At 40.5% G+C, this 13,005-nt stretch overlaps 1 protein-coding gene across 2 annotated transcripts in view; it reads right to left on the reverse strand.

Moving 5' to 3' along the window:
• The window catches only part of PCNT (pericentrin), a 470,255-nt gene that overhangs the window by 86,981 nt on the left and 370,269 nt on the right, over positions 1-13,005 (reverse strand). The window lies entirely within an intron of this gene.

Below are 13,005 nucleotides of genomic sequence, written 5' to 3' on the forward strand. Positions count from 1 at the left end.
GATAGTATTAATAGTAAAAAGTCTGGTGACTTGCGAAAATATCCTAAAATCTGTAGCTGAACCTCTCTAGGCAGACCCAGTATTACTTTGTCCCATTTTGCAAGGTATTTTTTTTCTTTTTTTTCTTCAAAGATTAGTGGATCATATTGTTCTAGCACCATTTGATATTGAATATTGCGAATAACCGAAGCTATACCAGGCACATTTTTATCCTTCCATACTCTTAAAATCATCTGTCTAACTAGTAAGATAACTGTATTAATCAGAGATTTATTCTGGATATGATGATGGACCAAAAAAAAATATCTGATGGCTTAAGTGATACCCTATCTGGCAAAAATCTATTTAACCAGTATTCCACTTGCTTCCATAACTTAACAGTTTTTGGACATGCATAAAACATGTGGAATAGGTCAGCCAGGGGAAATTTACATCTATAGCAGGCCATATCCCCTTTCCATCTACCCATCCTACTAGGAGTCAGATGGGCTCTATTCAAGAGTTTCAAATGAGCTTCTCTAATTGCCATATTACTTGAGAACTTTCTTACTCTAATAAAGCTTTCTTGATAAAATTCCAAATCAATTTCGGGAAAGTCTAATTTCCAAATACAGAAAAGGCTATTTACCCTAGCTTCTGCATCCTTAAGTGTTAATCTTTAAATGGATGAGATGGAATGTTCGCCCCTAGAAAATCTACTAATAATAGTGTCCAATGGACCCAGTGTCCAGATATCCCCTTCCAGAGCTTTCTGATTATAATAGAAATGTCTAGTTTGTAAATAGGCAAAAAATGAACTCCTGTCTAAATTAAACTCTCTGGTTAGGGATTCAAATGTTTTTATATGGTTGGAGACCGGATCTACCATTTGAATCAGGAGATTCAGATTTTTTAGTGACCATTTTCTGAAGGCAGGGGATATACATCCGCTTTCAAAATCCGGATTTCCTCTAATCGGTAAATGCTTAGAGAGTGTATGGTTTATCTCCAATAACTTACAAATTTTGTGCCATGCAATAATTACATTCTGAATTGTATATTTTAGTGTAACTTCTCGTATCTTTATATGATTGGAGACATGTAAGTGTGCCTTGGGGACATAGGGGAACATTATATTTTCTTCTCAGAGCTAGTCACGTAGTTGGCTGTAGTCAGCCAGTCTAGGGCAATGCTGGCAAAGCATGCTAAATTATAGTTTACCAAATTCGGTAGTGCAAATCCACCCATATCTTTTGGGTGCATTAATCTTGCTAGAGCAATACGCGTTTTTTTAGAGGCCCAGAGAAAGCGGGAACAGCCTGAGTTAAACATTTGAATATCCAACGTAGAAATGTGGGGATATTCTGAATAGCAAATAAAATTTTGGGGAGAATTCGCATTTTGATTAGTGCTATCTTTGCTGAAAGTGACAGAGGCAATCTACTCCACTTCTGCATCTCAGAAAGACACTTCTTCCATATAGGAGTAAAATTTATATCATACCACTCTTCTGGATTTCTCGACAGATATATTCCTAAATATTTAATATACTTGTCACTTAGTTTAAAAGGATTCTCTAAGAAGCTATTCTTATTTTTTATTACCCACAAGATCTCAGACTTGGAGAGATTGACTCTGTAACCGGCAAATTTACCAAACTCCGCTAAGATATCTACTAACACTGGAATGTTTTTAGTAGAGTTCTTTATATAAATTAGGATATCATCGGCGTATAATGATGTCACCTTGTGTTGTTTTATCTTAATACCCTCCAATATTTTTCTGCTCTTAATAGCTAAAGGTTCAATGGCTAGATTGAAAAGTAACAGTGAAAGGGGACACCCCTGTCTTGTTCCTTTACATAGAGTAATAGGAGGAGAGAGAATATTATTTATACTAAGATAGGAAATTGGATTTTGATATAGCGAGGAGATATAGGTATAAAAATGCCCTGAAAAACCGAAGTTATTGAGTGTGGTTAATAAATGGTCCCATAGGACAGAGTCGAAGGCTTTTTCTGCATCAACCGTTAGTAGAGCAAAGTCTTGCTTTGTGCCTGACCCTGTCCTATGGGATGTTAGTATATATTCTATTATCATCATAGCCTTTCTTATATTTTTTTTGCGCCGTTCTACCTGGTATGAATCCCGTTTGGTCTGGATGGATGACATCTCCTATAATCTTTTTAAGGCGGCACGCTAATATATTCGCTAATATTTTATAATCACTGTTGAGGAGTGAAATTTTGAGAGGGTTTGAGATGGGATAAAAAATAGTTAATAAATAGTTTAGTCAGTGTGGGGGCAATCTCCTCTGATAGCACTTTGAAAAATTCAATCGGCAATTGATCGGGGCCTGGTGCCTTCCCTAGAGTTGACTCCTTAATAGCCTTTAAGATCTCTTCCAGTGTAATCTCCTTATTCATTATATTCAACTGAGCCGTGGATATTTTAGGAATTTCAATACTATTCCAAAACCTTCTTTTCGCCTCCTGATTAACTTCTACAGGGGAGTAGAGTTTTTGAAAGAATAGGAATTTGGTTTAGAAATATCTCCCTTTCTTTTTTGGCCTTCTGATATGTAGCCCAATTCTCCCTATTGGGATTATCAATATATTTTATAAATTTGTTTTTAAGGCAATTTGTTAGTTCCCTAGCTTTTACCTTTCTTTTCCTTTTAACCATATATGCCTTTATTTCACCTCTAAGGAAGGCCTTTGCGGCCTCCCAGAATATTTCTATTTTGAGAAGATATTCGCTATTTAACACAACATTCTCCCTCCATTTTTGAATCAGCCAGTTTCTAAAGTGAATATTGGAGTGTAAAAAGGAAGGAAAGAAAAATTTACCACATAGAGTATCTCTTTTATTCCCCAGCTGGATACACATAGAAATAATGGCGTGATCTGATAAGATTATGTTTTTAATATCCGTCTTAATTTCTAGATGCAAAAGCCTTTCAGTCACCAAAAAACAGAATTTATGCTTACCTGATAAATTTCGTTCTCTTACGGTGTATCCGGTCCACGGCTTCATCCTTACTTGTGGGATATTCTCAATCCCTACAGGAAGTGGCAAAGAGATCATCAGATATCTGTCTCTTTAGAGAACTAGCTGCCAACCCTTTCTCCAATCCTTCTTGGAGAAAAGATAGTAACCTTGGAATCCTAATCTTACTCCATGAGTAACCCTTGGATTCGCACCAACAAAGATATTTCCGCCATATCTTATGGTAAATTTTCCTGGTAACAGGCTTTCTAGCCTGGATCAGAGTATCTATAACTGATTCAGAGAACCCACGCTTAGCTAGAATTAAGCGTTCAATCTCCAAGCAGTCAGTTGCAGAGAAACTAGGTTTGGATGCTTGAATGGACCTTGGATTAGAAGGTCCTGCTAACACAACAAACTCTTTACCCTCCCGTGGAGATGCTACTTGTTAGAGCGGCAAAAAGAATGACTGGGGGGGCGGAGCCTGAGGGGAGCTATATGGACAGCTCTGCTGTGTGCTCTCTTTGCCACTTCCTGTAGGGATTGAGAATATCCCACAAGGATGAAGCCGTGGACCGGATACACCAATGTAAGAGAAACATATCTATTCTTGAGAATGTACGAAATGTCTTAGATTCACATGTGAACATTTTCTCATCAGGGTGTTGACTTCTCCATATATCCCTTAGTTTGAGACCTTTCAGAAAAGAGGTCAATATCTTAGCCTCCTTCCTAGACCTATATTATCCACTAGTCCTTAATCTATCCAGCTGGGGGACAAACACACTATTGAAATCCCCACCTATAATCAATTGCGAGTCTATTGAACTAATTAATTTTGAGTATAGCCCGTCCCAAAAGTCTGACCGACATTCGTTTGGTGCATATAGATTACATAGCGTATAGCGGCATTCATTAATATCTATTTCTAAAATCAAATATCTTCCCTCCACATCTCTGTAGTGGGATATAAGCTGGAAGTCTAATTCCTTATTAAAAATACATGCCACTCCTCTCTTTCTTTTCACTGCTGGAGTCGCCAGCACCTCCCCAATCCAGCCTATTCTCAATTTCTCTGCTTCCTGCAGGCTCAGGTGTGTTTCCTGCAGGAAGACAATGTCCGGTTTATAGCTTTTGAGATGTTGGATTATTTTTTTCCTCTTGGCAGGGGAAGAAAAAAAAACCCACATTCCAAGAGAGTAGATTAAGTGATTTTTTCATTTATTATTGAGACAAACTCTCACTCCCGTTGGAGACCAGCAGGGAGTAACAGCCATGGGGAGCAGAGGAAGAAGGGAGATACAAGGGAGAAAAACAACAGACCGAACAGAAAGAGAAAGGAAAATAAAAAAATAAAAAAAACACAAAACAAAAAAAACACACAAAGATAAACAGACGGTGCAAACCAGCCAACCCGGAGAACCGTTCATTAAGCAGAAAGTAATATGCATTATTCTACTGAGGTTTATTCTTTTCCATAAATTGTCTAACTTCCTCTACTGTGTTTAACGTTACTACGTTATTATTTAAAAAGATTTTTATTTTTGCAGGATAGATCATTGTGGCTTGAAAGCCTGCATTAATTAGCTGTGTACACCAAGGAGCCATAGATCTCCTCCTATTAACTGTATCTGCAGAATAGTCGGAAAACAAAAGGATACGCTCTTTGTTTATCTCTACCATAAGTTTTTTTCCTATAATAGGATAATATTCTCTGTTTATCCTGAAAATGTAATAACTTTACTAGTACTGGTCTTTTAAATTGCATAGAATTATCTTTTTTTTTATTAGTACCCAGCCTGTGCACCCTTTCCACTATAATCTCTGTACCATCTGGAGGCATATCAAGTATTTCTGGTAGAGTGACTTTAACAAATTTCATAAGATCGTAAATTCAGATGTCTCTGGGAGACCTACTATTTTCAAGTTGCTTCTCCGTGATCTATCCTCTAAGTCATCGAGGCGGAGTTGCAGAGTTTCTATAGTCTTAGCCTGTGTGTCTAAGCGAATTTGTTGTGTATGTTGTAAATCGTTCTCGATATCTCCCAGTCTGCTAGATACTTGTTTAAGTTCGTTTGTTAAGGTTATCAATTCCGTTGTTACTCCCTCAAACTGTGGCATAAATAGATCGGATATTTGTCTTACTAAGCTATTGGTATCAATAACAGTATTAGGGACAGGTGAAAAATCTACCGCCCCTGTCTCTAAGCTTCCTATACTTGGCCTCGGTTTTCTATCTTTGGTCTTTGGTGACATTGTAGCTGTATCAGTTCTACTGATCCCCAGAAATGTATCCATAAAAGGAGAGAGAGATAAGAAAAAAGAGTTGTGCTTGAAAAAGGTGATATATAAGCTAGAAGAAGCAAGAAAGGGTGAGAAAGTATATTTTGACTGTTTAGACCTGATCAGCTGCCAGATAGGGCAGGTACTACAGAGCAATCAGCAAATTTTGTAGGGTAAAAAGAGGATATTGTCAATTGTGGAAAATAGTGTCAAATAAGAAAATAAAAGACGTGATCATGTGAATAAGGATAGAAGTGTATGATCGCCCACTCCTGTTTTATTGGACAATAAATATGGGATTAATACTGAAGGGTCAGATTTGTTTTGTACAGCTAATATGTAGCTATTACTATTCTTGATTTATTATCTCAATATAAAATCGATATTATTTTACTATCTCCATATCACAGTTATATGGCAGATTTTAAACCGTTTAACTAGGTAGGCTCAGGTATTTATCTTTTCCAGTACCAATTTTATTCTCAGCGCCTATAAAGATATCCGATATATTAGCCTGTAGAGTACTTCAGTTTTTTGCTGCCTTCAGCTCTTGCAATCTATGTATTACTAGAACACATACTCTGTAAAGCTTATGGTTTTAGCCCTTCATGTGTACCTAATCTGTTAGATTATACTAAATATAGCTTTAGAAAGCTCTAGCTATTAGCTAGATCTTTAGCTACCTTATCCTAAAGATAGCCTTATACCTCTAAATGTTTCTTAGCCAGACTATATAAGTAGTTGTCTATCTGAATAGTCAGGGCTTTAGGATGTCTTAGGATGTTTTATACACTGTTAGAAATTGCAATATGTGATCTCGCCAGTAAATTGACATATCATAGTCTGTTTAAATCAGTTGAGCATATTCAACAGCATATCTGTTATTTATTTATCTCTAGATAATATTTTTTAAATATGAACATCAGACTAACAGATTCAGACAGCGGAAAAAAACAAACAAAAAAAAAACCAAGAGTCTAGACTCTTATTAGAAGCTTGCAGAAATCACAGCAAACAGTAATCAAAAACATAATTTATGCTTACCTGATAAATTTATTTCTCTTGTAGTGTATCCAGTCCACGGATCATCCATTACTTGTGGGATATTCTCCTTCCCAACAGGAAGTTGCAAGAGGATCACCCACAGCAGAGCTGCTATATAGCTCCTCCCCTAACTGTCATATCCAATCATTCGACCGAAAACAAACAGAGAAAGGAGAAACCATAGGGTGCAGTGGTGACTGTAGTTTAATTAAAATTTAGACCTGCCTTAAAAGGACAGGGCGGGCCGTGGACTGGATACACTACAAGAGAAATAAATTTATCAGGTAAGCATGAATTATGTTTTCTCTTGTTAAGTGTATCCAGTCCACGGATCATCCATTACTTGTGGGATACCAATACCAAAGCTAAAGTACACGGATGATGGGAGGGACAAGGCAGGATTAAGCGGAAGGAACCACTGCCTGAAGAACCTTTCTCCCAAACACAGCCTCCGAAGAAGCAAAAGTATCAAATTTGTAAAATTTTGAAAAAGTGTGAAGTGAAGACCAAGTCGCAGCCTTGCAAATCTGTTCAACAGAGGCCTCATTTTTGAAGGCCCAGGTGGAAGCCACAGCTCTAGTAGAATGAGCTGTAATCCTTTCAGGGGGCTGCTGTCCAGCAGTCTCATAGGCTAGGCGTATTACGCTCCGAAGCCAAAAGGAAAGAGAGGTTGCCGAAGCTTTTTGACCTCTCCTCTGTCCAGAGTAAACGACAAACAGGGAAGATGTTTGACGAAAATCTTTAGTAGCTTGTAAGTAAAACTTCAAGGCACGGACTACGTCCAGATTATGTAAAAGACGTTCCTTCTTTGAAGAAGGATTAGGGCACAACGATGGAACAACAATCTCCTGATTGATATTCTTGTTAGAAACCACCTTAGGTAAAAACCCAGGTTTGGTACGCAGAACTACCTTATCTGCATGAAAAATCAGATAAGGAGAATCACATTGTAAGGCAGATAGCTCAGAGACTCTCGGATCCGAGGAAATAGCCATCAAAAACAGAACTTTCCAAGATAAAAGTTTAAAATCAATGGAATGAAGGGGTTCAAACGGAACTCCTTGAAGAAGCTTAAGAACCAAGTTTAAGCTCCACGGGGGAGAAACAGGTTTAAACACAGGTTTAATTCTAACCAAAGCCTGGCAAAATGCCTGGACGTCTGGAACCTCTGCCAGACGCTTGTGCAAAAGAATAGACAGAGCAGAAATCTGTCCCTTTAAGGAACTAGCTGATAATCCTTTGTCCAAGCCCTCTTGGAGAAAAAGACAATATTCTAGGAATCCTAACCTTACTCCATGAGTAATTCTTGGATTCACACCAATAAAGATATTTACCCCATATCTTGTGGTAGATTTTCCTGGTGTAACAGGCTTTCGTGCCTGTATTAAAGTATCAATGACTGACTCAGAGAAGCCACACTTTGATAGAATCAAGCGTTCAATCTCCATGCAGTCAGTCTCAGAAATTAGATTTGGATGATTGAAAGGACCTTGTATCAGATGGTCCTGTCTTAGAGGCAGAGTCCATGGTGGAAAGGATGACATGTCCACTAGGTCTGCATACCAAGTCCTGCGTGGCCACGCAGGTGCTATCAGAATCACCGATGCTCTCTCCTGTTTGATTTTGGCAATCAGTCGAGGGAGCAGAGGAAACGGTGGAAACACATAAGCCAGGTTGAAGAACCAAGGCGCTGCTAGAGCATCTATCAGCGTCGCTTCTGGGTCCCTGGACCTGGATCCGTAACAAGGAAGCTTGGCGTTCTGGCGAGATGCCATGAGATCCAACTCTGGTTTGCCCCAACAATGAATCAACTGAGCAAACACCTCCGGATGGAGTTCCCAACTCCCCCGGATGGAAAGTCTGACGACTTAGAAAATCCGCCTCCCAGTTCTCCACGCCTGGGATATGGATTGCTGACAGGTGGCAAGAGTGGTACTCTGCCCAGCGAATTATTTTTGAGACTTCTAACATCGCTAGGGAACTCCTGGTTCCCCCTTGATGGTTGATGTAAGCCACAGTCGTGATGTTGTCCGACTGAAATCTGATGAACCTCAGTGTTGCTAACTGAGGCAAAGCCAGAAGAGCATTGAATATCGCTCTTAACTCCAGAATATTTATTGGAAGGAGTTTCTCCTCCTGAGTCCACGATCCCTGTGCCTTCAGGGAATTCCAGACTGCACCCCAACCTAGAAGGCTGGCATCTGTTGTTACAATTGTCCAATCTGGCCTGCGAAAGGTCATACCCTTGGACAGGTGTACCCGAGACAACCACCAGAGAAGAGAATCTCTGGTCTCTTGATCCAGATTTAGTAGAGGGGACAAATCTGTGTAATCCCCATTCCACTGACTCAGCATGCATAATTGCAGCGGTCTGAGATGAAGGCGCGCAAATGGCACTATATCCATTGCCGCTACCATTAAGCCGATTGCTGTAGCCAACCCGAAGGGAAGAGCTACAAATTGGTAATGCCTGTCTAGAAAGACAAATCTTAGGAACCGATGATGATCTTTGTGAATCGGTATGTGAAGGTAGGCATCCTTTAAGTCCACTGTGGTCATGTACTGACCCTCTTGGACCATGGGTAGGATGGTCCGAATGGTTTCCATTTTGAATGATGGAACTTTGTTTAAGATCTTTAGATCTAAGATTGGTCTGAAGGTTCCCTCTTTCTTGGGAACCACAAACAGATTTGAATAAAATCCCTGTCCTTGTTCCGTCCGCGGAACTGGGTGGATCACCCCCATTACTAGGAGGTTTTGTACACAGCTTAGGAATGCCTCTTTCTTTATCTGGTTTTCTGATAACCTCGAAAGATGAAATCTCCCTTGAGGAGGAGAAGCCTTGAAGTCCAGAAGATATCCCTGAGATATGATCTCCAACGCCCAGGGATCCTGGACATCTCTTGCCCACGCCTGGGCAAAGAGAGAAAGTCTGCCCCCCACTAGATCCGTTTCCGGATAGGGGGCCGTTCCTTCATGCTGTCTTGGGGGCAGTAGCAGGTTTTCTGTCCAGCGGGCAGTAGCAGGTTTTCTGTCCTGCTTGCCCTTGTTCCAGGACTGGTTAGGTTTCCAGGCCTGTCTGGAATGAGCAACAGTTCCTTCCTGTTTTGGAGCGGAGGAAGTTGATGCTGCTCCTGCCTTGAAATTTCGAAAGGCACGAAAATTAGACTGTTTGGCCTTTGATTTGGCCCTGTCCTGAGGAAGGGTATGACCCTTACCTCCAGTAATGTCAGCAAAAATTTCTTTCAAGCCGGGCCCGAATAAGGTCTGCACCTTGAAAGGAATATTAAGTCATTTAGATTTAGAAGTCACGTCAGCTGACCAGGATTTAAGCCATAGCGCCCTCCGCGCCTGAATGGCGAATCCGGAATTCTTAGCCGTTAGTTTAGTCAAATGTACAATGGCATCAGAAACAAATGAGTTAGCTAGCTTAAGTGCTTTAAGCTTGTCCATAATTTCATCCAATGGAGCTGTGTGAATGGCCTCTTCCAGAGACTCAAACCAGAATGCCGCAGCAGCAGTGACAGGAGCAATGCATGTAAGGGGCTGCAGGATAAAACCTTGTTGAACAAACATTTACTTAAGGTAACCTTCTAATTTTTTATCCATTGGATCCGAAAAAGCACAACTGTCCTCAACCGGGATAGTGGTACGCTTTGCTAAAGTAGAAACTGCTCCCTCCACCTTAGGGATCGTTTGCCATAAGTCCCGTGTAGTGGCGTCTATTGGGAACATTTTTCTAAATATAGGAGGAGGGGAAAGGGGCACACTAGGTCTATCCCACTCCTTGCTAATTATTTCTATAAGCCTTTTAGGTATAGGAAAAACATCAGTACACACCGGCACCGCATAGTATCTATCCAGCCTACACAATTTCTCTGGAATTGCAACTGTGTTACAGTCGTTCAGAGCAGCTAAAACCTCCCCAAGCAATACACGGAGGTTCTCAAGCTTAAATTTAAAATTAGAGATCTCTGAATCAGGTTTCCCCGGGTCAGATCTGTCACCCACAGAATGAAGCTCTCCGTCCTCATGTTCTGCAAACTGTGACGCAGTATCAGACATGGCTCTTACAGCACCTGCGCGCTCTGCATCTCTCCTAATCCCAGAGCTATCGCGCTTGCCTCTCAATTCTGGCAATCTAGATAATACTTCTGACAGGGTATTATTCATGATTGTAGCCATGTCCTGTAAAGTAATTGCTATGGGCGTCCCTGATGTACTTGGCGCCATATTAGCGTGCGCCCCCTGAGCGGGAGGCGAAGGTACTGACATGTGAAGAGAGTTAGTCGGCATAACTTCCCCCTCGTCGTCTGGTGATAATTCTTTTATAGATAAAGACTGATCTTTATTATTTAAAGTGAAATCAATACATTTAGTACACATATTCCTATGGGGCTCCACACTGGCTTTCAAACATAATGAACAAATAGATTCATCTATGTCAGACATGTTTAAACAGACTAGCAATAAGACTGGCAAGCTTGAAAAACACTTTACAACAAGTTTACAAGCAATATAAAAAACGCTACTGTGCCTTTAAGAAGCACAAAACCTGTCCCAAGTTGAAATAACAATGAACCAAAGCAGTTATACCAACCAAATTTTCACAGTGTATGTATTAAGTTAGCAGAGCATTGCACCCACTTGCAAATGGATGATTAACCCCTTAATACCCAAAACGGACTAACAATAGAAAAAAAACGTTTTTTAAAACAGTCACACACACTGCCACAGCTCTACTGTAACTTTTTACCTCCCTCAATATGACTTTTGAAGCCTTTTGAGCCCTCTAGAGAAGTCCTGGATCATGCAGGAAGAAGCAGGAAGTCTGAGTCTGAATTTTTACTGCGCAAAAAAGTGCTAAAATAGCCCCCTCCCACTCATATTACAACAGTGGGAAGCCTCAGTTAACTGTTTCTATGCAGAAATTAAGCCAGCCATGTGGAAAAATTATGCCCCAATAAGTTTTATCACCAAATGTACGTTAAAAAAAACGATTAGGCGACTTGATCCTGAGTGGATTGAGCCCTGTATTGCGGATCTCAGCAGCCCTCATATACCAGAGTCAGCATTTGAGGTTGAGGCCTTAATAATTACCCCCCCGGTGGGAGCCTTCGAGTCCCCACCGTATCGCAACATCAATCATTTGTTGCTTTTTGCTAAGGAAGGTCGTTACACATTTTCCTATCCCCAATGGCATGTGTAGAGCAAGTGTCAGAGGAGGCAGTGCTTACACTCCTGGAGGAACATTTTAACGTGTTGAACGCATGGTTGGATAGCCGCATTGACAAACTCGTCATTTCCCCAGATGCTAAGAATGGCGACCGGACCCCTCCTCAGCACAGCTCAGCCGTCATTCCTGAGATCGATACACAAGCGGGTGCTGTACCGGGGGAGCAGGCTAAGGTTACTACTTACCTCTGGCGTCCTTCAATGTGGAGGGCAATCCGGTTCCTGCAGGCTTCTAGGCTCGAGGATATAACAGAGGAGCGGGAGTGCTTTTCGGTGGCCGATGTGAAGGTGCCTTCTCTTTTGGTCGCCCCTGGAGGCCTAAGTGTTTTTTGGAGGGGGGAAACTGACCCCTCAAAGCCCTGGTTATGTGCTCTTCTATGGATGGAGATTCTGCAAGCTTGTCCGGGGTTTTTACCAGCTGGATGGGCCATACAGGTGCCGGTGCAGGCATGCAAAGTAGGTGTAGGCTGAAGATTAGGCTCGATTCTGGGGGAGTGAGAAGCCTTCGCTGGGATATTTTGTGACTAACTCATAGTGAAGCACCTACCAACCGGTAACTTTTGTGATAACTACAATGCCTGAGAACTGAATAGGGGTCTTGCTGCTACCAACTTTTCTGAGACTCACCCATGCCTCCTCTTCTTTGTATTTATGAGGCCTATTGGGTCATTATGTGTAAAAACACAAGGTTATTCACACTACTCACAACTTATGTTATATATATATATATATATATATATATATATACACAGTTGAGCTTCTCACACTTATAAGCATATTCTTGCACCCAGTCTAAATATATATTAGTACCGATGTCTAAATATTTGACCCTCTTGGGCTGCATAGTGAGTAATTTATTTAAATGGGTACTCTTTATTATATTCACAGACTCCATTCACTGAGTTGGAGTCATATTTCCTCTAGTTGGGGATTGGATCATATTGCTTATGGTCTGGTTAAAGGGAGAAAGCTTAATAGTTTAGTTAATAGATGTGAATTTTCACTAAACCTATAATCCAATAATAGACATAGGGATTTGCTCTGTCAGCGGCCGAGATGGGGCATCCTGTGGAGACATCTTATATTTTCCTAGGAGGTATTGAGACATATAGTTTTAAGTGGGCTTTCCTCCCTTATACTAATGCAGAATACTATTTGTATACTATATTCATTTTAAATTTCTAGAGGGCCAAGATTAAAATCTACAAGCTAAGTAATGTATTTTTTATTGAGCTGCTGTCTTCTAAATATTAATTGATCCAAGAGTGGCCCTATATGATTTATTCACTTCTAATCCCCCTTCTTCCAGGGAACTCTAGTTCCAAGTATTCCAAAAGAGGCTGTTTTTCTCTTTTTATATTTGGGGTCATCCTGCTGTAATGTGTGTTGTTATATATGGGGGGAAGCTCTACTAGCTCTATTAACAATCTAAAATTTTAAAGACTTTATATTAACCTGTTGACGACATGAAGTATAT

The sequence above is a fragment of the Bombina bombina genome, chromosome 1, assembly GCF_027579735.1.
Source record: "Bombina bombina isolate aBomBom1 chromosome 1, aBomBom1.pri, whole genome shotgun sequence".
Taxonomy (NCBI): domain Eukaryota; kingdom Metazoa; phylum Chordata; class Amphibia; order Anura; family Bombinatoridae; genus Bombina; species Bombina bombina.